The sequence below is a fragment of the Cervus canadensis genome, chromosome 8 (genome assembly GCF_019320065.1).
Source record: "Cervus canadensis isolate Bull #8, Minnesota chromosome 8, ASM1932006v1, whole genome shotgun sequence".
In the NCBI taxonomy this organism is placed as follows: Eukaryota; Metazoa; Chordata; class Mammalia; order Artiodactyla; family Cervidae; genus Cervus; species Cervus canadensis.
In genome coordinates, this window is record NC_057393.1 from 2282812 (window position 1) to 2297665 (window position 14854).

Below are 14854 nucleotides of genomic sequence, written 5' to 3' on the forward strand. Positions count from 1 at the left end.
TCCTGGTGTGATTTTGCCCGAGGACCAGAGAAGATCTAACTTGGAGGTCTGAACGACCCCCAGATACCTTGAGATAAGACTTTCTGAAGCAACGAGATTTAAGAAGGGCAAGTGCTGGAGGTGCCGATTTGAGCATTGTTCGTGAGGAGAGGTTTTGTGCTTCTTTATTTCTTGTAGCCAACCCGTAAGGATCTTAGGAGCTAAATTAGCAATGCCTGAAAACTCAGAACTCCGCAGACTCCCATAGACTGCCGACTTCTGAAGCTGAGGGTGCCCAGGACGCTGCCCAGCCGGGCTCTGCACCCCAGCAGGTCTCCACAGTGTTTCCAGGGACAGTGGTACCATATGCAGAAACATCATCCTTTTCCTTCTTGGAGTTACTGTTTCTCTCTAAATTTCCACCAATCTCAACCCAATCTCAACCCCAATCTCAACCATTCCTCGGGGTTTCGTGGGGTGCAGAGCCAGAGGATTCTGGCTCCAGGGCTGTGGGGGGCAACCGCTTCCCCAGCCATTGGTCACCAATGCAGGCAAGTACCATTGGGATGTCCCTGCACCCACCCACACGGTTCCGGCAGGGGCCCTGGCCCGTGGGGCAGGAATCTTGGTGAGGTTGGGGGCGGCTCAGCTGTTCCTTCCTGTGTTCTTGCCCCTCCCCCAGGCCTCGCTGGATGGCTCTGATTCACAGACACAATCCTCTGACTTGAGTCCAGCCTGGGCTTTGCCTTCATTTTCTCTGGAATCTTGCATGTGTGCTCAGCTGCTCACTTGTGTCCGACACTTTGTGACCCCGTGGACTGTAGCCCGCCAGGCTCCTCTGTCCATGGGATGCTCCAGGCAAGAATGCTGGAGTGGGTTGCCAATTCTTTCTCTAGGGGATCTTCCCGACCCAGGGATCGAACCCGCGCCTCTTGCATCTTCTGCATTGCAGGTAGATTCTTTGCCACTATGCCACCAGGGAAGCCCCTGGAGCCTTGGGGGGGGCCTTATTCAGTGGTGCAGAACCCCTGTTTTGGACCAGCCAGGGGCAAAGCTGTCCCTGACGTCAGCAGAAATTCCTAACACACACTTGGCTCTGACAACAGACCTGGGCCCTAGGCAGTCTGAGCCTCTCCCAGGCAGATGGTGGGTCTGCGCCCTGTCCCAAGAAAGCAGGCTGAGCGTGCCCAGCACACCTGGACCCCACCCCACCCTTGCTCTAGAGCCTCCCGTGGCTCCCTAATGCCATGGGAACAGAGCACCGTCCTGTTGCCCTCCAGATGACGGCTTCATCACCTTCTCCAAGTGCTCCTCCCCCGCCCTATCACAAGCCTGGGCCCTGGCAGACCCCTCACTGTACAGAGCAGACCCCACACGCTCACATCCCTGTGAGTGTCCCCTTGCTGCCGTGTCTGAAATGTTCCCCCGCCGCGCGAAGCCAGAATCCAGAGCCATCCTCTCAGAGAAGGTGCCACCCAAGATGCTAGGCGTTCCTGCAGGAGGCAGCCAGGTGGATGGAGCGAGAGGCTGGGGCGGGATTCTCTGTGGACAGAACAGCAGCAAGTGGGAGTGGGCTGGCTGGGCTTAGGGCTTAATCCATCTGCAAAACGATTTCACTAAAATGATCCCTAAACCGGCGTTGTCATGGTGATGTGAATAGAGTGCCCCCACGTTGTGCTCAGCAAATATTTGTCAACTCCATTTGTTGGGTGATTTCTGGGCTTGTGCAGGGCAAGCCTGAAGTTGATAAAATCCACGTGTACCAGCTGGAGAGGGAAGAGGGCAGGAGCGAAAGAAGCAGGGGAGGACGGCCTTCCTGCCGGGACTCGGGCTCCTCTTCAGCCTCCCAGGGGTTACCCCCGTCCCCCACCCCCATCCCCATCTTGCTCTCAGAACATACTTCTCCCCCCAGTCAATAGGATCAGCCTTTGCATTTCACATCGAGCCAGGTGTCCATGACCTGCCCGAGGTGTTGCACTTCTCCAGGCGGTGAGCTCGATTTTCTGAAAACAGAATTCATCTTTTCGTCACACACAGGTGGTGAGTTTCATCACCAGGTACTTTGATTTGGCAGCTCTGGCCCTCGCCTCCAGCCTCCATATAGAGCACCGAAGGGCTTCTCAAATTCCATCAGTAACGAGGGTTCCCTCCAATCCTCTTATCTTCCTTTGGGGGTGTTCAGGGCTGAGGGCTTTTCCCCCATAAAAAGCCCATGAAAAACTTGAATCAAGCTGAAACCTGTAAGTCAAGCCAGTCTTTTCTAGAATCTATGGCAACTTTGGCCGGTGTTTATGGAAAAGAAAGTCTTATAACCAAGTGCTGAGTTGTAGCTTGGTTCTCTCTACATAATCCACTATTTTTTCCCTAGCAAATTGGTTCTTGATGTTGATCTACCGAAAACAGTATCAATCACTTTCCCTTGACACTGTTTCTCTGCTGCCTGATCCTTTTGCTCCTCCAGCAGCCCCCAATTAATTATCTACAGTTTACTCCTCATCACTGAGGTCCCAACGCTTTCCCCATAAGGCGAGGGATATGCAAGTGATTGGCATCCCTGAGCCAGCAGAGAGCTGTGCAGTGGTTTTCAAAATCCATCCAGCAACAATTCAATCTTGCAAAGATCATTCTTTTTCTCTAAAGTGCGGTCATATTTCCAGTCCTGCCATGGTGTATATTGTGCAATGTTTATCTTTCATTTACTTTTCAAAACTATTCTCTTACCAGAAAATAAAGAGCAAATTCTTGCCCTGCGTATGCACATCTTACATCAAAAAGAAAAGCAATTGCCCGCCTGGGCTCTGTGGAAGGTTTGCCTCTTGAGCAGTGGATGGGTCAGCATGGGCACGAGAGGCTGGAGACAGAATGCTGCGTGTTCTGTCTGTTACATTACACCTCCAAGAGAATCCAGGCAGCATCTTATAGTCAGACGCATTAATATTTCTGCATAGAAATGCATGAATATTCACACTGAGAAGCATGAATAAAGATTATAGATGACTTTGCATCAGCTCAGATCAGGCTTTGCTGCCAAATGAGTTTCTGGTCATAATGAAGAACAAAAAGCAGTGTGAGCTTTTTGGATTTGGGAATTGCAGACAGGAAATTGGGCCTCCTTCTCCCTCCTTTGTGTCTTTGTAGGTCCCCATCACAATCTGGAGACTGAAGGAAGATATGCTCTGTTTATCACTTGTGATGCCAAGAGGAAAGAGCCCCCAGCATCCTCACCCGTCTCACTCACGACCCCACAGTTGGATCAAGGATGCAGCTCCAGGGGTCCCAGGCCCGTCTGGGAGACAGCCTGGAGAAAGATGAGCCAGTGGTGACAGACAGACAGCCCCGAGCATCTCAGGCTCCTTTATCAGCAGCCCGAGGGTCCTGACCCCTGCTCTGGCAGCCGCAGTTCGTGCGTGGTCTGCCGCTCAGTCACGTCCTACTCTTTGTAACTCCATGGACCGTAGCCTGCCAGGCTCCTCTGTCCATGGGGTTTCCCAGAAAGGAATGCTGGCATGGGTTGCCGTTTCCTCCTCCAGGGCATCTTCCCGGCCCAGGGACCCACATCTCTTGCGCCTTATGCTCTGGCAGGAGGACTTTTACCACTGAGCCACCTGGTGAGTGGCAGCCTCAGTAGCGGCAGAGAAACGGGCTGAGGTCTGTGGTCCCACCAGGGGACGAGAAGAGGGATGGGAGGCCGTGTCATGTAGAAGCAGGAGGTATGCCAGGTGCTGGTCCCAGCAAAGAACACGGCCCTGCCCATTTTTAGAAGTTTAATTCCGTCTTACTGTTCCCCTTTGGAAGCCATTAATACCTCTGCAGACCAGCTCCAGACCAGGAGACCCAGATCCCCGGCGATGCCCTGTGGTCGCTTACTACCAGTACGTCTCCTTTCCCTTCCTCCATGCGCCCTGATTTAACGGAGGTGACTTGCCCCTGTCCCTGCAACCTCACTTTGTCAGCAGAACACAAATACATTTTCTCTGCCGAGACAATTCCACCAACCCCTGACGGGGTGCTGCCTACACTTGCATTGACTCCCAAAGTTAAAAACAGTCTTTTCCAATATCAGAAACAAGTCTTAATCTAAAACCTGGCCATCAACATCAAGGAGGAAGCAAAGAGGCGGCTGGTCATCTGCGCTTCTTGATGGAGAAACTGATTTCTGCGCCATTCTGCTTTTTGCTCTTTCCAGAAGGGCCCAGACTGACCGACGGCAGAGAGAAAGGCAGAGAACGAGAGGACTGAAAAGTGGGTTTATTTGAGTCTCTTTGGAGGGGTCTGTGAGACCCAGCTTTTCATTCAGTCCAGGCTACTTCTACAGAAACCAGAACATGCAAATATTTACTTGGTTCTCAATACTCCCAGATATCTGTCCTTTCAGAACCAACTTGCAAACATGTCACTTTATGTGAACACAGCCATTCTTTAGCTAGGAAACAGTTTCAAAAGAAAAATCTGAAATGCTAAGGAAAAAAAAACCCTCAAACCCTTTATTTAATCAGTGACGATGTAAGAAGTAATATGGCTAGAATACTCCTAAGTAGACCCTAAGCTTGAACAGACCAGTGCTTCTTTTTATTGAGTATAGTTGCTCCTTTGACTTTCGACAAAAATAGTGATGGTTTGGGCTTCCCCAATGGCTCAGGAGATAAAGAATGCGCCTTCAATGCAGGAGATACAAGAGAAGCGGGTTTGATTCCTGGGTTGAAAAGATCCCCTGGAGAGGAAAATGGCAACCCACTCTAGTATTCTTGCCTGGGAAACTCATGGCCAGAGGAATCTGGTGGGCTATGGTCTTTGGGGTCACAAACAGTCAGACATGACTTAGTGACTAAGCCAAAACGACAGGTGATGGCTTGCCTGAAATTGGTGTGGGGTATTTTGAATGGATATGATCTGCCCTCCTAACTTGCACAGCCCATGGCAGCCTCTGCCAGGGAGATAACCTTTCCTCACGTCCTCAGGTGAGAGGGTTAACTGCAGGCCATTTTCCTGTGGTCCCTGAAACAAGACGACTTTAGCAAAAATGCACAGGGTCATGGGGAACTAGAGTACATTTATCATGGACCCAGCAGACACAGCTTCTTCATGTCAGTGACGCTGTCTATGGGACATTACCACCAGCCAGTAGCTGGAGAACCAAGATGGAAAGACATGTGTGTGTGTGTAAGTGTGTGTGTGTTTGAGTGTGTGAGTGTGTGTGTGTGTGTGTGAGTGTGTGTGTGTGTGAGTGTGTGTGTGTGTGAGTGTGTGTGGATGTGGGTGTGAGAGTGTGTGGGTGGGTGTGTGTGTGAGTGTGTGTGTATGTGTGCGTGCATTTGTGTGTGTGTTTGCATGCATGTGTGCATGTGCGTGTGTGTGCATGTGTCTGTGAAGGGTCAGGCCTGTCCAAAGATTCCTCCAACCTTCCACACCCAGGCCTGAGGAAGTGCTTTCAATACCAAACTAGAAGTGGGGAGGATAAATTAGGGGTTTGGAACTACCACATGCCCACCATTATATATAATAACCAACAGGAGGGTTCTACCCACTGCATAGCACAGGCGGCTGAGCTCAATGTTCTGTGAAAACTCACATGGGAAAAGGATCAAAAAGAATAGATACATGCTGTGTATGTGTGTGTGCGTGCTAAGTTCCTTAGTCGTGTCTGCCTCTGTGACCCCATGGACTGTAGATCGCCAGGCTCCTCTGTCCATGAGACTTCCCAGGCAAGAGTACTGGAGTGGGTTACTGTGCCTTCCTCCAGGGAACCTTTCCCACCCAGGGATCGAACCACATCTCATGTCTCCTGCATTGGCAGATGGTCTTTACCACCAGCACCCCCCGGGAAACCCAGGTACATGTATTGTTGCTGTTCGTAGGCCGCTCAGTCATGTCTGACTCTTTGTGACCCCATGGACCGCGGCACGCCAGGCCTCCCTGTCCCTCACTACCTCCCAGAGTTTGCCCAAGTTCGTGTCCTTTGAGTCGGTGATGCCGTCCAACCATCTCATCCTCTGTTGCCCTCTTCTCCTTCTGCCCTCAATCTTTCCCAGCATCAGGGTCTTTTCCAAGGAGTTGGCTCTTCACATCAGGTGACCCAAGTATTGGAGAACCCTTGAGAACCCCATGAACAGTATGAAAATATACATGTGTGTATGTATATAACTGAAACACTTTGTTGTACACCAAAAACTAGCACATTGTAAATCACTATACTCCAATAGAAAATAAATTTTTAAAAAAGCAGAGGAGGAACACAAAAATGTTTTAGAAGTACCAAACTATTAATACAAAGCCATGCTGTGAGCCTTCAGCTCCCTACTTTGATTAGAAAGTAGAGCACAGGCTGGAGCCGTCATTCCTGGAGGAACTTGTGTCTTGAGCTCAGCTTTTTCTCAAAAAGTTACTGGGGCATTTTTTAATGATTCTGCTTTTTGATGTGGACCATTTTTAAAGTTTTTATTGAATTTGTTATTAATATACTATCGCTTCCATTTTTGGGGTTTGGGTTTTCTTGGCTTAGAGGAGTGTGGGATCTTGGTTCCCCAATCAGGGGCTGAACCCGCAGCCCCTGCATGTGGAGGTGGAGTCATGACCCCCGGAGCGCCAGAGAAGTCCCTGACCTCGGGTTTGACTCGGCCCCTCAGCTCCGCGAAGCTACGAGCTTGCGAAGCTGAGAGCGCCTGGGAGCTGCGCCCGCCCCACCACCGGCCTCACCACGTCCTCCACTCGCCCAGAGCACGTGGGCAAGAGCAGAAGTCCGATGACCCGCCCTTGGCCCCGCAGCCCCTTTGCCAGCGAGCTTTCGCTGGGCCTGCTGTGTGCCGGGCAGAGCTCCGGAGCGAGGACAGCCAGAATCCTTGTGGTAGGCCCCGGCCTCGGAGCTCATGCTGTGAAAGGAGGAGACAGACAGTCAAGGGTGCTCAGGGGGGCGGGCCTGGGCCCCGGAGGCAACAGCAGACCCAGCATCCACCCAGGAGGCGTGCTGAGCCCGAGCTGGGAGTGATCACAGGGCAGACTCACGCCCCCAGGAGCGAGCCCACCGGGGGTGTGCCAGACACCCAGGACCCAGGACTGTGGTTGGGACCCTCCGCTCAGAATTAGGCCGAATGGGACACACGTTTTAGAGGATATTTTCCTTCTAGGACTTCCCTGGTGGCTCAGAGGGTAAGGAGTCTGCCTGCAATGCGGGAGACCCGGCTTCGATCCCTGAGTGGGGAAGATCCCCTGGAGAAGGAAATAACAACCCACTCCAGTATCCTTGCCTGGAGAATCCCATGGACGGAGGAGCCTGGCGGGCTACAGTCCATGGGGTTGCAAAGAGTCGGACATGACTGAGCGCCTTCACTTCACTTTTCCTTTCTAGACACTGAGCTGCTCACCCCTGCCAAGAAGACGGGGCTGTCAGAGCAGGGACCCCCAGGCCAGCCCTTGGAAAGTGCGTTCCCCTTCATGTGAACCGGTGGCAACTCGAGGTCCCCGCTCCCATCTACACCCCATCTTTGCCCCCTCTTTCACACTCCATCTGCATTCTCTCCTCCCCCTTGGTTTTGGCTACACGGTGACCTAGAGTGTTTTGATGTTTTATACTTTCTCTCACCTGCCAAGGGCAGGAGGGATTGTAAGAAAAAGCAGCTACGTCCACTGGGACCCTTTATCATCTTTGGCTCAGTGAGAGGTCTGCAGGCTTGGTAAAGAGACGCCAGGCTGAGGGCAATCGGTGCTGCCTTGTCAGGCCAGGGAGCCCGAGTAGGCCGCCCAGCCTCCTGCGGGGTATCCGGCACAGGGGCGGCAGACAGGGGAGGAATTATCCACGCAAGAAGCAAATGGCCCTGGAAGATGGACCGCAGTGCTAGCCACCGGCTGCTTGACCGTGTTACCCCCATCAGCAAGTGACGCACGGCTATTACTTGAGTTATAATGGCTGAGGAATCATTCTGGTTCATCTTCCTTAGCCTCATTTTTAGTCTGTTATTTAGACAGATGTTGAAGTTAATTGCTGGCTTATGTTTCCATTATGAGAACTCAGAATCCCTCCAAGAACCAGGCGCGGGCTTCCACAGCCTGAGTACCTTTCCTCCCTCATTCCTCCTGGGCAGAGCTGGCCATGGGATGCTGGCCTCAGAAGGAGGCCCGGCCGGGCAGGGCAGGCGTATTCCAGGCCTCACATCAGCCCGGAAACTCCCCCAGCCTCTCCAGGACCGGCGCGCCTGTGTGTTCCTCGGGGCCGGTGCTCCAGACGGTGCCTGTCAGCAAGGCCAGGCTCTGCTGGGCTCAGCACGCTGAGAGGCCCGTGTCCTTCCAACAGAGGAGCTTGCTGTCCCACGGAAAGCCAGCAGCATGTGCAGCGTGGGGGTCACCAGGACTCAGAGTCACAGACTCAGGGTGTCGCCCCTGTGTCTGCGTTCTTGCTGATGCCGGAGCTCTGCTTCTGCTTCTGCTCAGGAACTGGGTGATGATGGCCTTTGGGAGCCACCATCACTGGGCCACGTCCCCTGGTCCCTGGGCCCTCGGTGACCAGTTCAGATCACTGACTGGACCGTGGGCTTGAGGAGAGAATGGTCTAAGGTCTGAGGTCCATGCTCTTGATCCAAATACTGGTCTTGTTCCGCTACCCCTGGGTGATACAACCTCGATCCATCCTCAAGTGGAGAGAGCAAGTCCCCTCTGGAGGGCCCAGGAGGACAGCTGGCCTTCAGCACTGCCCCCTCACTGTGGTGGCCGGAGGTCCCTTACTACAAAGTGTGTGTCCTTGGGTCCCACCTGCCTGTATAGCTGCAACCTGATCGTTCTCTCACAGAGCAAACCTCGTAGAGGTTGCCTGAATCCACTCCATTTGAGGACCGAGATCTCATTCGGGTTACCTTTTCTTCGGAAGAAGCAGTAGGCAGGCTCACACAGAGATAGATCAGAAAGCAACGGCGTGTTTCACAGAACTCCTGGCCCCAGACCATGGCTTGACTTCTCAATTCAGGCAGACTTCCCTCTGAGTGGAGGTCAGCTGCCTCCATTCCCCCTGACACTCCGATGCTCTGTTTGAAGAAGTAGAAAGTAGGGCAAGACCACAAGGGTTGAAGTTCTTGAAGGATCATTTCCCAGGTGTGGGGAGGAGGAAGACAGCCCAGACAAGCCTGTTTGAGGTGAGAGAGGGGCCCATAGAGGGCCTGGGAAAATCCCTGGCCCTCCCTCACCCTTCCCTCTCTCCACCTATTCATCCATCCACCCACCCATCCACCCACCTGTGTGTGCATGCATGCATACATCCAATCATCCTTCTATATCCATCCATCTATCTACCACTCATCCACCCATCCACCTGTGTGTGCGTGCATGCATACAGCCAACCATCCATCTATATCTACCCATCCATCTACCACTCACAAATCCATCCATCTCTGTATCCATCTGTCCCTTCATCCATCCATCTATTCATCCATCCATCCATCTAGCCATCTATTCATCCATCCACCAATCCACCCTTGTGTGCACGCGTGCACACATCACACCACCCACCTATGCATGTATCTGTCCATCTATCCACCCACCCCTGCTCACTTCCCTCCATCCATCTGTACATTCATTCACTTAAACACACACACTCACGGAGGCAGAGACTGCCCAAGAGGCTCACCACCTGTTAAGAAGCCCTGCCTGGCATGGAGAAGAAAGCCTGGGCCGTGGCCTACTTTGCTGCTTGATGGATGAGGCAGTGCTGCACCCAGCTCTCCCAGACTACCAAAGAGGAGGAGTCGTACCTTCCAGGCTCACTGGAGCTTCTTTCTCGGCTACTTTAGGGCTGATGAACGGGGCTGTTGAAACCAGAGAGGATTATGTGTCTTAAGTTCTGGTTCTCTGGCTCCAGAGGTTCAACTGGACCATTTGTGTATCAGAAGCAATTTTAAAACCTGATTCCTCTGACTTCTTGCTGTCAAACTGAAGGTAGCAGAAATTCTGGGAAGCTTCTGGAGTCTTGATCTTTGGAATGTTTCCTTCTGATCTCACTCAAGGATGACACTAGCAGACGCTGTCTCCATTCCCACTGATTTGGAAATCTGTGATATTGTATGTGTGTGTGTGTGCGTGCTCAGTCATGTCTGACTCATTGTGACCCCATGGACTGTAGCCTGCTAGCCTCCTCTGTCCATGGGATCCTCCAGGCAAGAATACTGGAGTGGGTTGCTATGCCCTTCACCAGAGATCCTCCCCACGCAGGGATTGAACCTGCATCTTCTGTGTCTCCTGCATTGACAAGAGGATTTTTTACCACTAGCGCCACCTGGGAAGCCCATGATTTTTATGAGCTAGGATGGATAACTGCTAGGTCTGCAGCTGTTGATACCTTCAGAGTCTAGAAGGAGGGGTCCTCACCTGTCCCATGGGTGCTCACTGTACAATTTGTGAGAAGGTGTAAGTCCTTTCTGCCTGGCAGGCGGGAGGTGCCCAGAGCACACCTGAGCCGTCCTTCCCACCATCTACAACGAGCCACCTTTGGCCCACGTTTACTCCTCTTTCAGTGTTGCTAAGCCAGTACATTGCTTGATGTCATTTCATTTGAAATTTCATTTTCCCTGTTTCCCATGGAGAAACATGCAGCTGGGAGACAGTGAAGAAATGCCAAAATCAGGAGGGCCAGGACTCCCATCATTCCCTGGTTCCAACCAGTTCCAGATCCTAACTCTAGCCTCCACTCTCTCTCAAGACTGGGACTGCGCTGGTCTTTGTCCCTCAGGGCTGGTAGCAGCGATGGAGACAGAGGCTCACCCTGCCTCCCATGACGCCTCCCCTCCAGGAATGGGAATCAGGTAAGTAAGCCAGGATCATCACCATGCACCCTGGAGCCCATGCTCTCATTTCTGAGATAAGAAAACGCAAAGGCAGGTTTCAGCCTGGAGGAAGCTGTTCCTGGCACTGATGGAGGGCTGGTGTCGGGATGAGCAAGGAACGCCCACAGATTATCCCGGAAAGCAGTGCCCAGCAGAAAAGTAACCCAGACGGCGAGCAGAGGAGGAAATGCTGTGGGAACAAGGCCTGACCCTCGGGGGCCAGGCCTGGCTGACCACGGCCACAGGGGCTCCCACTGTCCCCCAGCCCACGGTAGACGAGGCACCCGGCCACACCCACGTTAGACCAGTGCAGCCCCGCTGGCTCCTCCATACATCGCTGGAGGAGGGGTATATGTGGGTGCAACTGCTTCGGAAAATAGCTGGGAATTTTCCCCTGAAATAGAAGCCGCATACCTTGCCCCACTGCAGCTCTGGTTCTAGGTATATAAGCCCCAAGGAATTCTTGACTATCTGGGGAGACTTGGTCAAAACTGGCATTCAGAGCATCACAGATGATGAACAAGACCCAAAGGATCCTAATAGAGGAGAGAACTGGGGTACACAAGCAAAGAATATAGAAAACACCGCAGTCACAGACGTATAATTCTAAATTAAAAGAATGGACTCAATTGCTTTCAACATCTCTACCCTTTTTTTTTTTTTTGTAAAGATAAAAACTAAACATTTTAAAATATGCTTTAGGTACCCACACAGACACAAGAAATCTATGTAGGAAGAAAAGCACAGAAATGATAACACGGAGGCAGACGGAGTTTATTTAGAATGGAGGGGGCAGGCTGTGACAGGTGAGGTGTGGGACATGGGTTGCTTCCTTGTTATCAAGGACCGTGTTGTTCAGGGAGGTGAGTTCACAGGAGCACCTTGCTGGTTACCCCCTGGACCTGAAACCAAGCAGGACCCCATGGGGCTCCGGGATGCTAAGCCTCTCTGTGTCCCCCATTTTTTGATTACAGGAAACAGGCTTCATTCGGCCTCCTTGATGTCCCTGCCTTCCATCACCCACGTTCAAACAGTTGCTCATCGGGGCAGAGAGGAGATGCAGAGATACGGGCGGAGCCATCAAGAAAGAATAGGGCAGGGTTGGGGGGCGGGTCCTGGCTCCCCTTCAAGGGGTACACGCACAGTATCTTTGTTTTCCAGACAAACTGAAGCCCCCACCAGATGGGAGAAATAAACTGTCTGCTGCCCGCCACCACGCTGGACCCCAGACCAGCTGGAATCCCAATGCTGACTCCCACTTACCTGCCCACCAACCAATCAGAAGAGTGACCACACGCTGATCACGCCCTCTCTGAACCATAACTGACAAACTTCTCACTGCCCAGTCCAGGCAGGACTCGCGTCTATGAGGACGTGACCCCACTGGGCCCCCTTTCCTGGCCACCCAGCAAAGCTATTCTCTTCTGCGTGACCCAGTAGTCAGTCTCCGAGATACAACTCGGCGTTGGGTACAGAGGCCAGACTCTGCTCCAGACCCCCAGGCCGCCGCCCCGCTCTGCCCTCCAGTGTGGGGCAGCCCCTCATCCCGCGCCTCCCACGCCCAGCCGCGCCCTCCTGGGCTCTGGACGTCCCCCTGTTCCCTGCTCCTCAGCAGCCAGGCAGGAAGGCTTCTCCCTGCAGAGTGCTGTCTCTCCCCAGGGCTGTCTGTCCCCAGGCTGTCTGTCCCCAGGCTGTCTGTCCCCCCAGGGCTGTCTGTACCCCAGGGCTGTCTGTCCCCCCAGGGCTGTCTGTACCCCAGGGCTGTCTGTCCCCAAGGCTGTCTGTCCCCCCAGGGCTGTCTGTCCCCAGGGCTGTCTGTCCCCAGGGCTGTCTGTCCCCCCAGGGCTGTCTGTCCCCAGGGCTGTCTGTCCCCCCAGGGCTGTCTGTCCCCAGGGCTGTCTGTCCCCCCAGGGCTGTCTGTCCCCCGGGCTGTCTGTCCCCCAGGGCTGTCTGTCCCCCAGGCTGTCTGTCCCCCAGGGCTGTCTGTCCCCAGGGCTGTCTGTCCCCCCAGGTACCCACCCCAGGGCTGTCTGTCCCCCCAGGGCTGTCTGTCCCCAGGGCTGTCTGTCCCCCAGGGCTGTCTGTCCCCAGGGCTGTCTGTCCCCCCAGGGCTGTCTGTCCCCCAGGCTGTCTGTCCCCCAGGGCTGTCTGTCCCCAGGGCTGTCTGTCCCCCCAGGTACCCACCCCAGGGCTGTCTGTCCCCAGGGCTGTCTGTCCCCCAGGGCTGTCTGTCCCAGGCACACCCGTGCCCACCTAGCAGGCTCCCCACACTGTCTAGCGGCACCCGGGTCCCTTCAGACGCCCCCACGGGCAGCGGCTCCCCTCAGAGCCCGGAGAGCACCGGGCAGCCGCGGGGCCTGAGACAGCTCTGCGGGGTCAGCCCCGAGCTTCCGTTTCCCGGGTTCTCCCGCTTCTCCCCTTTGCTGCTCCCCCCGGGGCCACAGCGCTTCCTGTAGAGACTCCACACATCACACACCACACACCACAGACCACACACCACACACAAACACACATACAACCACACACATACAACCCCACACACCACACACACCACACACACACACACACACACACACACATACAACCACACACACCACACATCACACACACACCACACACACACCACACACACACACACACACACCACACACACATCACACACACCACACCACACATACACACACACACACACACACACACACACACATACAACCACACACACCACACATCACACACACACCACACACACATCACACACACCACACCACACATACACACACACACACACACCACATACCACACACACACACCAAACACCACCCACACACCACACACACCAAACACCACCCACACACACACACACACACACACACCACACACACACACAGCACACACACACACCAAACACCACACACACCCACACACACACACACACACCACACACGCACACAGCTCCCCGTCTGCATTAATGCCTCTGACGCCAGATCAGCATCTCTTACCCCAGGCCACAGTCCTGATGGGCCTCTGCCTATTACCCACGCTTATTAAGTTATTTCAAACACAGGAAACAACTAACATAGATTAGTAGAAGCGTCAAGTAGTGAACAGAGTCAGTGCTGACCAACTGAAGCCAAGAGGCGCGTCATGCTCTGGGTCTCTGCTTCAGCCTGTGGTCTTGTGGCTACGCTTTTTCCAAGCAGCTGGAATTTGGTGGACGTGAGGCTACACAAGCAGTGTTTGTGTGTGTGTGGGGTGGGGGGGAGCTGAGTGTCACACATACACGTCTGATGGGCCCTCTCAGGCTAAGAGTGAGTGGGCCTGGGTGTCCCCACCCAGCGCAGCTTAGACAGGAGCCGGGGGACCTGACCTCTTTCCAGCCTCTGCCCTGGGGTCTCTCTTCTCTCCCCATCCCTTCTTCTGAATTACAGCTTCTTAAAACCAAAACACTCCAAAAACACTGGAAAAGCCCCTAGTATGAGCATCATTAGGCAGCCCACCCCAGTATCCTTGCTTGGAGGCTCCCATGGACAGAAGAGCCTGGCGGGCCGCGGTCCAAAGGGTCATTATGCCCATTGTTGCTGTCTGAGAGCTGGCCGGCCGGAGGAAGGAGGCCGCGGGGCTTGAGCCGTTTGCCCAAACGGTTGGACTCTGAAGGGCCCAGCAGGTCCTGGAGGTCAGGAGACAGAGCTGTGCCCCTCAACCCCACCACACAGCCACAATCACTGCCTCCCAAAACCCAGCAGCCGCCGGCTGGCTTGATCCACAGCAGTGAGGGGCTGGGAGGCCGAGGCAGGCCCGATGACCCCAGGCTCGCACAGGTAGGGGCGGGGGCCCACAGCCGGGGTCCTTCCCTGGGGCGGAGCCCTGACTGCGGACACGGTGCCAACGTCCTGCTCACAGGCCTGGCGCCCCCAGCCCTCGCCTCACCCCCGCTGGCTCCCGCTGACTTGGAAATGGAGCCGGTTGCGGCAGGCCTTTTCCAGACGGCCATTCCCCTGGAGGGTAGGTGAGGGGACACGTGGGCGCACAGCAGGGAGCGAAGGGCAGTGAGACAGACCGGGGCTGGAGGTCAGGCC